Consider the following 12,258-nt stretch of genomic DNA (forward strand, 5'->3'; position numbering starts at 1 on the left):
GAACCTGTAGCCGTCCAGATGCTGCTGAACTCCAACTCCCATCGTCCCCAGACAGCATGGCCAATAGGAAAAGGAGTCTAGTGATATCTCAAGGGTCAATGGCTAGCCGCTCCTCTCCCATGCCAATCTTGACATTCCATTAGTGGTCTCCGTGGCACTAGAGTCTTGGCTTCCTCCAAAAGACTCAAATTTGCATTTCCCAACTTACACCTCACCTGGATTGTGCTGCCACTGAAAAATTTACCAGTTTCCCCAAGGATCCCAGTCCAAATTATGTCAGAGAAGGCAACGTACAGTAGATGGCTCTGGGATGCAGAGTAACTGCTTCCAACTTCTCAAATGGAAACTATAGGCTGACTTTGGTGTCCTGGTTCACTGATAGACCAATGGTCAATTTCTGACGTCGTGTCTGTCAGTTCCTGGGAATTTAGCAATGAATGCTGGCTTAGAGAGGCCTTGATCTGTTCTAATAAGGCTTTCCTCACATTCATATGCAAAAGTGTATATGCAACAGCGCATGTGCAAACCCCATTGGTGGTTTTCAAGCAGAGGTTGGATGGCCATCTGTCTTGGATGCTTCAACTGAGGTGTCTGCATTTCAAGGAATTGGACTAGATGACCCATGAGGTCCGTTCCAACTCTACAAATCCATGATCACTGAGCAGATATTAGTTTGCCTTCCTTGTTAAGACATTCTGAGTATGCATTCTTGCCACGGGGATTCTAATAATAAAAAAGCAAAATCTGCAGGACTGCAGCCAGACCTTTACTTTGGTCAGATTCTGTGTCCTTATCAACCACAAGGTCATCCATATCCCCTCACTGCCTGAGAAGGAAAACAAGAGCCAGTGCTGGAAGAGAAAGAAAAAGAGTGCAACCATAGAAAAGTTATCCCAGCATGAAACCACAGCTTTTCATTAGGGCAGGGTTGGGGGAACCTCGGCCCAGTATACCTGAAGGAGTGTCTCCACCCCTATCATTCCGCCCAGACACTGAGGTCCAGCGCTGAGGGCCTTCTGGCGGTTCCCTCGCTGCGAGAAGCCAAGTTACAGGGAACTAGGCAGAGGGCCTTCTCGGGAGCGGCCCCCACCCTGTGGAACACCCTCCCACCAGATGTCAAAGAGAAGAACAACTACCAGCCTTTTAGAAGAAATCTGAAGGCAGCCTGGTTTAGGGAAGCTTTTAATGTTGGACAGACTATTGTATTTTAATAATTTGTTGGAAGCCGCCCAGAGTTTCTGGGGAAACCCAGTCAGATGGGCGGGGTATAAAAAATATTATTATTATTATTATTATTATTATTATTATTATTATTATTATTATTATTGGCATCCGGATGTTGTTGGACTCCAACCTTCATCAGCCCCAGAGAACCTCATAATCTCTGGGGAGGGATGATGGCAACTGTAAGCAGCCAACATCTGGGAGACTACACTGTCTCCTTCCTTGAGTGAGGGTGACAGGTTTCTTTCCGCCTTTTGCCACCCTTAAGCAGAAGCATGAGAATCAAGAACAGTGGAGCTTCCATGCAGGGAGTTGTTCTTGTTATTTGCAGAATGGAAGCTTTTAGCATTGACTTTGGGGGAAGTGTGTAGCAGAACGAATGTGTAACCAGTGTTCTCACCCCCCAATGGAATATTGAATGTGGGAGGTGAAAAAATAGCTTAACAGCAGCAGGAGCAAGAGGAGCCCATTTGCTCAGCTCAGAGAGTCACAGGAGAAGTCCCCATCGCTGCCTGTGGGTCCCTTAGGAAGGAACTGAGCTACCCCAGCAAATTACCTAGCCTCTTTCTTTCCCGGATCTCAGTTATAAATCTGCCGGTTGATTCAGCCCAGGCGATGTAGCATGTTACATTTAGGCACAAATGAGGGGGTGGGAAAAGAAGAGTAGGTGGGGAAGAGGACGAAATTTCATTTTCTTGACATGATCTTCAAAGGACTGGGAGGCAGGGGGTTCAATTAAGTGCCAGCAGCCGCTCACGGGTGGTCTTCACTGGGCAAAACAAGCCATGTTTGTAATAAGGCCCCATGGTGCTCGACATGAATAACTCAGAGCTCATCTAAATATCTTTTAATGGCTTAAAAGAAGCTGCTCTGGGTGGGGATGTTTTTGTGTTCTTAGCCATTCAGAAATTCTTTCATCTCCAGAATCGTTTTTAACAAAACTTCTCTCTTAAAAGAAAAAGGAAAGTTCCAACAATTAATTAGATTTGTGATGCTCTACTTCACTTATATGGCATTTTTAAAGTTTTCGCAGTAGAGGGAAAGATGGCCATCAGAGAAATGTGAAAAGAGCGTGGTTTCCTGATTCATTCGCCAGAAAGTGATTTGTCTGAGGTAAAACATCTGTTTGGGTTTGGGCTAAATAAATATAGGGCCTGCTTTGTGGAAGTATTTGGCTGCTAACTAGGGGTGAGTGGGTGTGAATGAGAATGAAATTTATTTAATTAATTTATATATATCACCTTTCATCCGAGAATCCCAGAGTGGTTTCCAGTATAAAGTTAAAGGGACCCCTGACCATTAGGTCCAGTTGTGACCGACTATGGGGTTGCGGTGCTCATCTCCCTTTATTGGCCGAGGGAGCCGGCGTACAGCTTCCCTGGTCATGTGGGCCAGCATGGCTAAGCCGCTTCTGGCGAACCAGAGCAGCACACGGAAACGCCGTTTACCTTCCCACCAGAGCAGTACCTATTTATCTACTTGCACTTTGAGGTGCTTTCGAACTGCTAGGTTGGCAGGAGCTGGGACCGAGCAACGGGAGCTCACCCCGTCGCGGGGATTCGAACCGCTGACCTTCTGATCAGCAAGTCCTAGGCTCTGTGGTTTAACTCACAGCATAAAAACACAAAAATACATAACATAATAACAAACAAACCAATGCTCTCTCTTCAATGCATTGTTAGCAGTTCACAATTAGCCTTGCTAGGATGTGAAATGGCAAGCTGTATGGTTCCTTAATGTTTTAAGTGCATTCATTTATTTAATCATAGAATCATAGAAATGCAGAGTTACAAAGGGTCCCTATGGTCATTTAGCCCAACACCCAGCAATGCTGGAACTTGTTTATGTATTTAATAAAATTTACACACCGCTTGATTGTAGCAAAAACCACAAAGCACTTTACAGAATTTATCCAACTTCCCATTGAGAGATTTGTATTGTTTTTAATACTGATTGGGAGCCGCCCAGAGTGGCTGGGGAAACTCAGCCAGATGGGCGGGGTATAAATAATAAATTATTATTATTATATTATTAACTTCTTAAATTCTTGAGAGGGACCTAAATCCTGAAGATGTACCCTGGGAAGTAATATATAGATATGGTATATAGTGGCATATAGATATTTTATAAATAAATAAAGGTGCAGAAAGCATCACCAATGAGGCAAGAGTAACCCCATTGATCCTATCTCAACCTTCATCCAGGATCCCAAAGGTTTGTGAAGTCTGATGTTCATATATACAGGCATGGAATATTTCTCTCAGAGCACATTAAATATGGCCACTATAAACTTTCCTTCTTGTCACACAAGTGTCTGAAAATGACTGTTATTAATGTGGCTATCTGCTCCAGTTAGCAGGATGCAAAGAATAGTGCTACTGAGCCCAACGACTCAACATCCAAGGATCATGGAAAACAAACACTAAAACAAACCAAGGAAACACTCTTCTCTTTTAAAAAACAACAGTGGTACGTCAGGTTAAGTATTTAATTCATTCCGGAGGTCCATTCTTAACCTGAAACTGTTCTTAACCTGAAGCACCACTTTAGCTAATGGGGCCTCATGCTGCCGCTGCGCCACCGGACCAAGATTTCTGTTCTTATCCTGAAGCAAAGTTCTTAACCTGAAGCACTATTTCTGGGTTAGCGGAGTCTGTAACCTGAAGCGTATGTAACCCGAGGTACCACTGTATCTCTTATGAAAAACCCAACCATATGATTTCTAGATCCGGAGTAGCAAGATGGCGCTTTGCTGATGTTGTGGCCTACAACTCCCATCATCCCTGCCCATTGTTCATGGCGATTGGGGCTGATGGGAGTTGTAGTCCTAAACTTCAGGAGCACACTCCCTGTCTGAATCCCTGGAGTCAGCCAGTGTAGACAAAACTAAGCCAGATGGACCAATGTTCCTATGTGGCACCCGCAGCACTTGCTCAAAAGTCGAAATGCTCCCATGGGCCTCACAGGGTTGGTGACTTCCATTCTGCATTGACACCAACACACCCTGCACCTCATAAGCCTTTAGAGAGGAAGAGGTGTCAGATGCCTGCCGCCACGATCTCAGCGCGACATTCAGTGACCTTTCGAACACAAATGGGAGTACAGTGGTACCTCGGGTTACATACGCTTCAGGTTACATACGCTTCAGATTACAGACTCCGCTAACCCAGAAATAGTGCTTCAGGTTAAGAACTTTGCTTCAGGATGAGAACGGAAATTGTGCTCTGGTGGCGTGGCAGCAGCGGGAGGCCCCATTAGCTAAAGTGGTGCTTCAGGTTAAGAACAGTTTCAGGTTAAGAACAGACCTCCGGAACGAATTAAGTACTTAACCTGAGGTACCACTGTAGAAGTGTAGCTCCAAGTGGGTCTCAAGCAAGTTCTTGCTTCCAGGAAGCAGGTTGAGGCCTGGGGCTGCCTCCCCCAGCCATTTCATTAATGCTGCTCTGGGCAATAATTCCTTTTACATCTATCCCTTTCATGGGCCGAGTAACCTGACTCTTCTTTTGCAATCTTATCAGACACACCAAGCAAAGCGAAAGGGCTACAGGCCTTCAGCAACGCTGTTCAGAACGTAGCCTTCAGAAATCGGCTGACGGTTTTCCTTTCTCTTGTCATTCTCGCCTCCCCATCATCCCCACCCCGGCCATTAATTAGGCCGATCTGGTGTTGCGCTTTTATCTTTTCCACCTTGTAATAAAATCACGGCTAGTGCTTAAAGTAACAAATTGACTAATGTGATGATAATAGGTGTAGAAACATCCTGGGTGAGCATTAATAATAACTTACATCGGCACTGGTTTCGTAACGATGCCTCCGCTCCTTCGCCGAGGAAGCGCCTGAGTGGTGCTGAGTCCTTTCTGTCCTCTCATTTGCGCATTACTCGCCCAGCTGTAAGAGTGGTGGCTGCCATGAGGGAGCTTTAGTTAGTGTACTGACTCCATCTTCACCCCAAATTTGCTGTTGCTGAGGAAGGGCTCCTCGTGGCTGAGGCAAAGCTTGCAATGGTGGTGTAGGTAGATTGCAGGGCTGTAAGGAGCAGCCAGGAACCCCCCAGATCCCCCCCAAAGTGTCCCTATTCTCTAGGGATAGTCCCTGGAGATTATTATTATTATTATTATTATTATTATGGCTGTTCCTATTTTCATTGGAGGTGATGGCCCTCATGACTGCAAGCAAGAGGAGGGAATCAGGCAGATAATAATAATAATAATAATAATAATAATAATAATAATAATAATAATAATAATAAATTTTATTTATACCCCGCCCTCCTCGGCCAGTGCCGGGCTCAGGATGACTAACACCAATAAAGTAACAGTAAATCACAGTTAAAACATAATAGGGGAAAAAGAGGGGGGGCCAATTTAAAATACATGTTAAAATGCAATTTAAAATGCAGCCTCATTTTAAAATAGCCAATAAACACCTGCTCCCCACTCAAGCAGTGCTTAGGGCAATGTGGGTAAGTAGGCGTGTTGGTCTTTCTGAGGACAGGGCAGGTTTAAAAGGAAATGGATAAAGAAAGAAAGATGCCACGTAGATGGTACCTACTGCCCATCGCCCACTAAAGACGTTACCCTAGGCACCTTCTAAGTCAAAGGTGGAGAACATCTCTTAAGTCCTAGTGCCACATTCCCCTCTGGAAACCCTTCTGCGGGACATGTATCAGTGTTGGGTAGAGAATGCACATTTTTTCCTTTGTATAGTAGTCCTGTTTCCACACATCCGCCACACATCCACCTCCCTCCTGACAAGCAAGAAGCCTTATTCAAGTTGACGGGCACATTATTGCAAGGCAGAAACACTTCCAAGAAGCGAGGCCTGTAAGGAGCGTGGTCTGGCGAAAAGTTCTGAGGGCCACATGGGGAAGCCTGGAGGGCCGCAACTGGCCCTCAGCTCTGGGGATCTAGGTAGCATGGCCACATGTCCCATTTTACAGGGAATAGTCCTCTAGTTGAACATGTCCTGTATTTGAGGAGCTGCCACGTACCAGTCTGGTTTTAAATATAAAGAACTGTTAAGAAGGGAGAGTGTGGGAGCCTTGAAGTTCCACGTCAACAGTTAGCACCTGGGCAGCAGGCGAGGAGAAGGAAAATTGGTCACAGTCACCCACAGACCCCATGTGAGGAATAATAAATGTTGCTTTTTCAAAAAGAAAAGCCATGAGCTTGCAAACGGCTAGGTAATCACGGACTTAGTTATAGGGCGTATCTTTAGTACAGTCTGTGGTTAGGATACTCATAGGTAGGGCTGTTTTGCTGTTTATTGTATGCTTCCATTGTATGCTTTGACTGATACGGAACTCATTTTCACCCACTGGTGGTTAGGCTTTATCGCTTGAGTCAATGTGCAAAAACGTAAGAAAATGGACTGCAAAAGAAATGAAATGTTCTTTCATATAAAAGCCACAAGGACCGCAATTATTAGACAGTTCTAAGGCATAATGTTGCCTTGATCAAGGCCATAGATACTAGCCTCCTTCAGGCAAAATGTAGCTTTTCTTCTTCCATGGACTACAAGGCTGGCTGTAGCGCTAGATAATTTTAGAAAGTTTCGATTAGCAGGCGCCAGCAATCATAGAACTTGCTGGCACCTGCTGGTGGTCAAGATGAAGCACCGGGAAGTATAGAAATTAATTCACATTATTTCCAGGTATTATTTTTGTTTGGCTTAGCAAATAATTGCATAGGGTAACTAGGCGGTCATGATAGGCTGTAAACCTTGTTGTGCCCCAGCCAATGGGGAGACAAGGGAGGGAACTTGCATTCGGTATAGAGAATAAAAGCTTATGATTTGTTAATTCTTGGGTGTGCTTACTTTCTGGACACCCACTCTTGCAAAAATGTATTGTATTCAATAAACTCTTTGCTGCTTCACTGATTTTGTTCAGATTTTATTTTGAGGGTCTCAGACCCACTTCTAACACCCCACAACAGTGACATGTAATATATTTATGTTCAAAGGATAGTAATTATTTCTAAGTTGGTGTCTGCGCATTGGAATTACAACATGCATATGCCCTCCTTCTTGGCGCTGCACCCTAGTACAGGGTGAGTAACAATCCTCTCAAAGATGTCTCTGTGAGGGTGACATGCTTTAGGCCTTGTATAAATGTGGATTTTTGATATTCCATAAAATGAACAGTTTAAATGAACAGAAGTAGAAGGAAAGCACTTCTTATCCCTTGCAAGTAACTGCCAATTAAGAAAATACACTAAAAGGATATACCAAGAGCTCTGGCCAAAAGTTTCAATATAAGGAATAATTCCTACTCGAGAGTTGAAAAGAAAAACGTGTATATTCTGCTAAGAATCACAGTTTTAAACTAATAGTAAATTTAAACACAACGTATAAGTATGACAGTTTTAAAATAATAGTAAATTTCAACACAATGTTTACATACAGAAATAATGTTGTTTCAAATATGCAGTGATATAGTATAAAGGTACATAAAATACCAGTACACAACAATAGTTTCATACAATTCTCAATGGCAGTCAAAAAGAATCCATATTATATAAAATCAGAATAAAGAATCAAATAGGGCCAAAAAGAAGTATCCGAAGTATGAATCAGATGTACGACTCAGTAGTGGTGACCAGGACAGGGCCCTGTTTCGGAGTAAGCGCCTTCTTCAGCTGGTAATATCAAATAATATGTCAAAATAAGTCAAAATAAATCAAGGTTCTCCAATACCCTAAATCATAAATATAATGAAGTATATACATTCTAAAGTGTATTAATGCATATCATGATATTTGGTTCCATACCTCGATTTTTTAAGGAATATAAATCTGTTGGAAGTTTGTATCATTCAATTCTTTGATGTTTCTTTTTCCAACATACGTCTAGAAATGAGAATTTACAAGAGTTATTATTTCCAGTCAAATTGTTTGTGCAAAACGGACATCAGATGAGTGTTTTCTCACCTTAGATAAATGAATCCAAATCTTCTGGCGTTTCTCTGTGCGTTTTCTATTGGGGAGTGAGATCATTGTCTTATATGTGTGTCTGTGGGGGAGGAGGATAGGCTCTCCCTTCTTAAAGGTGTAAACAGAGAAAAGATATAAAGTCCAAGGTCGTCTGTAGTGGTTTTTTAAAGAAAAGAATTGTAGTCTTGATGTTCATTCAAGCCCTTGGGGGACATCGTTTCAAACAAATGAATATATCGTGCTTCCTGTTGTAACAATAGTCTATCAATGTTTCTCCTGGTATATGAATCTACTTTTGGTTTCCAGATAATGAAGAAGACAAAATCATCCTCCGTATGTTTTTGCTGTATATAATGTTCCACCATTGGGGCTTCTAGCACTCTGTTGCGGATCCGTGATCAATGTTCGTTTATGCGTAGTTTAATTGGTCTGGTGCTTTTGCCTATATATATCTTGTGGCATGGGCACATCCATGCGTACACGCTATTCTTCGTGTTACAGTTACTAAAATGTTCAATCTGAAACTTGAAGCCGGTCTGTATGTTGGCAAACTCCTTTACTTGTAGTGCGTATTTGCATACATTGCAACTACCACATTTGTAGTGACCTTTAGTTGATGCTTCCGGGTATGTAAGTTGGTCCGATTTCACCAAATAATTCCTCAGTGATTTGGTTTTTTTTAGACCAATTATAGGTGGTTTTTGACATCCTGGAATGTTGGATAACAAATGCCAATGTTTATATATGAGTTTCTTGATGCTAGAAGTATATGGTGTAAATTGCAGTGATGTGCAAATACGATCTTCTCTGGATTTATCCGATGTTTTTATAGCAAGAAGGTCTTTCCTGTTCTTCACTTCCGCTCTATCTTGAGCTGCAGCAAGAGTCCGTGATGTGTATCCTCGTTGTAGTAAAGACTGTGTAAGCTGATAGGCCGCTATTTTATAGTCATGTTGGAACGATGCATTTCTTTTTAGTCTTAAATACTGTCCATATGGTAAGTTGTTCAATAAATGTGGGGCGTGAAAGGATGAAGCGTGTAGTAATGAATTTCGATCGGTCGGTTTATGGTATGGGCGGATCTTAAGTTGTTGAGAGTGATCTTTAAAGACTGTGACATCCAGAAAATTAACTGATGTGTCATGTATGGTCCCAGACAGTCGTATATTTGGATCTTGGTCATTGATCCATTGAAGGAATTGTACTGCTGTGTCTTGATCCTGTATAACGAAGAATAAATCATCTATAAACCGATAGTACTTGATTATTTTAGATCTGAAAGGATTGTTATCATGAAGGATGAAAGTTTTTTCAAAGTGTATCATGTAAATATTCGCAATAGAAGGGGCACAGGAAGAGCCCATCGCTACGCCTTTGATTTGCAGATAGAACTGTTTTAAGTAACGAAAAAAGTTATGGTCCAAAATGATATCCAGGATGTCGAGCAAAAAATGTGTTGGAGGTTCTCTCGTGGGTCTGGAATCCAAAAGTGTTTCTATAATCGTCCTGACTTCAGGTAACGGGACATTTGTATACAGAGACTCGACATCCAGGGTGACAAGGGAAGCCTCCTTTGGTATAGTAGTGTTCTCAATGTGTCCAATAAATGTTTTCGTATCCAAAATGTAAGACGGAGTGTCGATGGCGAATGGGTGCAAATAATATTCCATATACTGACAAAGGGGTTCCAAGAGAGAGTCATTACCTGAGACAATCGGTCTGCCTGGTGGAGCATTGAGTGATTTGTGAATTTTTGGAAGTATGTAAAATACTGGGGTACGTGGATATTTATTGAATAAAAATTCAGTTGTTTTTTTGTCGAGGTTTCCAAAAGATATGCCTTCCGATAAGGTGGTCCTGATTATTCTGGATACATCGTCGGTAGGGTCCTTGGGCAATGGTTTATAAAAATTGCTATTTTGCAATTGTCTATTTACCACTGCGGGAGGCAGTGGAGGACAGAGGTGCCTGGCGTTCTCTGGTCCATGGGGTCACGAAGAGTCGGACACGACTAAACGACTAAACAACAACAACAACATTTACCTCTGCAGTATAGTCCTGAGTATTCATAATAACTATGGCTCCGCCCTTATCTGCTGGTTTTATCACAATATTCTCATCCGATTGAAGGCTGGCAATGATTTCTCTATCTTGTGCGGTAAAATTCCTTTTGTGTGGAGGTGGTCTTCTCTTTTCTATTTTGTTAATGTCTTCTAGTAGAACCTGATAGAATGCATTCAGGCGGGCATTATCGACGTGCGGGTTAAAAGATGAGTGAACACGAAATTGAGTTGGTGTAGTCTGAAAATTGCCAAAATGGCACCTTAGTTTAACAAGACGTACAAGTTTGAAGATGTCCACCCTTGTTTGGAACGCATTATATTTAGGTGTGGGAACAAATCCCAGTCCAAGATTTAAAATTCTCTCTTCTTCATGGGTTAGAGTGCGCTTGGATAAATTTACAACTAGACGCCGTTGTTGATTGCGGCGCTTGGGAAAACCCTGTTGTTTAGAATGATCAGTGGTATGTGGACGTAAATCATATTGTCTAAATTGTCTGGGTTGTCTTGGCTGTCTATGTGGCATTTGTTCCTGTGAATCGCTCTGTTCGGAAGATTCAGCACTGCTGGATGAAAATTCGGTTGTTGATCTAGGTCGGGTACTAATGTTCGTGGATTTCTGCATCCATGGGAAAACGTGGTCTGATTCGTAATCCCTACGATCACGTTCAAACTTCCTTAGTTTCTCAATTTTTATATTGTCCGAATAATTCTTAAGTTCTGCTTGTAATTGTTTAAATTTAGATTCAAATGTCTCCAAATCGAATTGTTTATGTAGTTCCTCAGTGATTCCACCAACTTCTTTATCCAGACGTTCAGTCTCTTTAATTGCAAATTCTGTGATTAAAGTCATCAGGTCAAAAGAGCATCTATTTAGAATAGACATCCATTTAATTTTAAATTCTTCATTATTGGAAAACAAAGTTGGAGCTTTTTGAATGTGTAATCCTCTGGGTATCCTCTGAACTTAAGAAAATACGGCTGAGCGCGTCTTAACTTAATTAAGAAAATACGGCTGAGCGCGTCTCAACATTTAGTCTTCTTCAGTGGCCCAATAATTATTATCTAAAACAAAATAATATTCCTTGGGGGGAAAATTGAAATGCATAGGGTTGTATGGTGCTGGAGGAGACTTTTGAGAGTCCCGTGGACTGCAAGAAGATCAAACCTATCCATTCTGAAGGAAATCAGTCCTGAGTGCTCACTGGAAGGACAGATCCTGAAGCTGAGGCTCCAATACTTTGGCCACCTCATGAGAAGAGAAGACTCCCTGGAAAAGACCCTGATGTTCGGAAAGATTGAGGGCACAAGGAGAAGGGGACGACAGAGGACAAGATGGTTGGACAGTGTTCTCGAAGCTACCAGCATGAGTTTGATCAAACTGCAGGAGGCAGTGGAAGACAGGAGTGCCTGGCGTGCTCTGGTCCATGGGGTCACGAAGAGTCGGACACGACTAAATGACTAAACAACAACAAGGGTTGTATTTATTTCCGTCTTAAACAAGAATTGTTGAGCCACTGAAGGAGACAAAATGTCAAAACATGCCCGACCACTACATTTTCAGGACTGTCACAAAGGTTGTGTACGCACCCTAAATTTAAAGCATGCGCATGCACACCTGAGAATCTCAGCACCCATGACAAACTACGATTCCCAGGACTTTTGAGTGTGTGTGTTGTTTTAATGTGTTTCAAATGTATGCTGTGAAAGCAGCATCTGTGTGTGTGTGTGCACGTGCGTGCGTGTGTGTGTGTGTGTGTTTATGGGTAGGAGCTCACCCTACCTGACCTCCAACTGTTGAACGAAGTCCAGAGTTTGGTCTCAGGATGTTCCTCAAAGATTTTCTTGCCAATATAAGGCCCTTTGCGAAGCTGTTCTTCCTTGGAGCCTGCGTTCTATTTTTAGCTCTTATGTAAGACTTCTAAAATATGAACAGTGTCTTACAATATTTATCCTGCCTGTGCGCGGAATAATTCTCTGAGGGACATCGCTATATCTCCCGTGAGGCGAGGGGCAAGGAAATAAGATGCAAACGCACCCAT

General features: G+C 42.4%; 1 long non-coding RNA gene across 1 annotated transcript in view; it reads right to left on the minus strand.

Annotated features, from left to right (window-relative positions):
• LOC309365448 overlaps window positions 1-5,242 on the minus strand; it is a 32,697-nt gene extending 27,455 nt beyond the window's left edge. The window contains exon 1 of the long non-coding RNA XR_014166157.1: window positions 5,011-5,242. This is a non-coding gene — a long non-coding RNA (uncharacterized lncRNA). The remainder of the gene's footprint in view (window positions 1-5,010) is intronic.
• Window positions 5,243-12,258: the final 7,016 nt, after the last annotated feature.

This window comes from Podarcis melisellensis (assembly GCF_964234715.1).
Source record: "Podarcis melisellensis genome assembly, chromosome: 2".
In the NCBI taxonomy this organism is placed as follows: Eukaryota; Metazoa; Chordata; class Lepidosauria; order Squamata; family Lacertidae; genus Podarcis; species Podarcis melisellensis.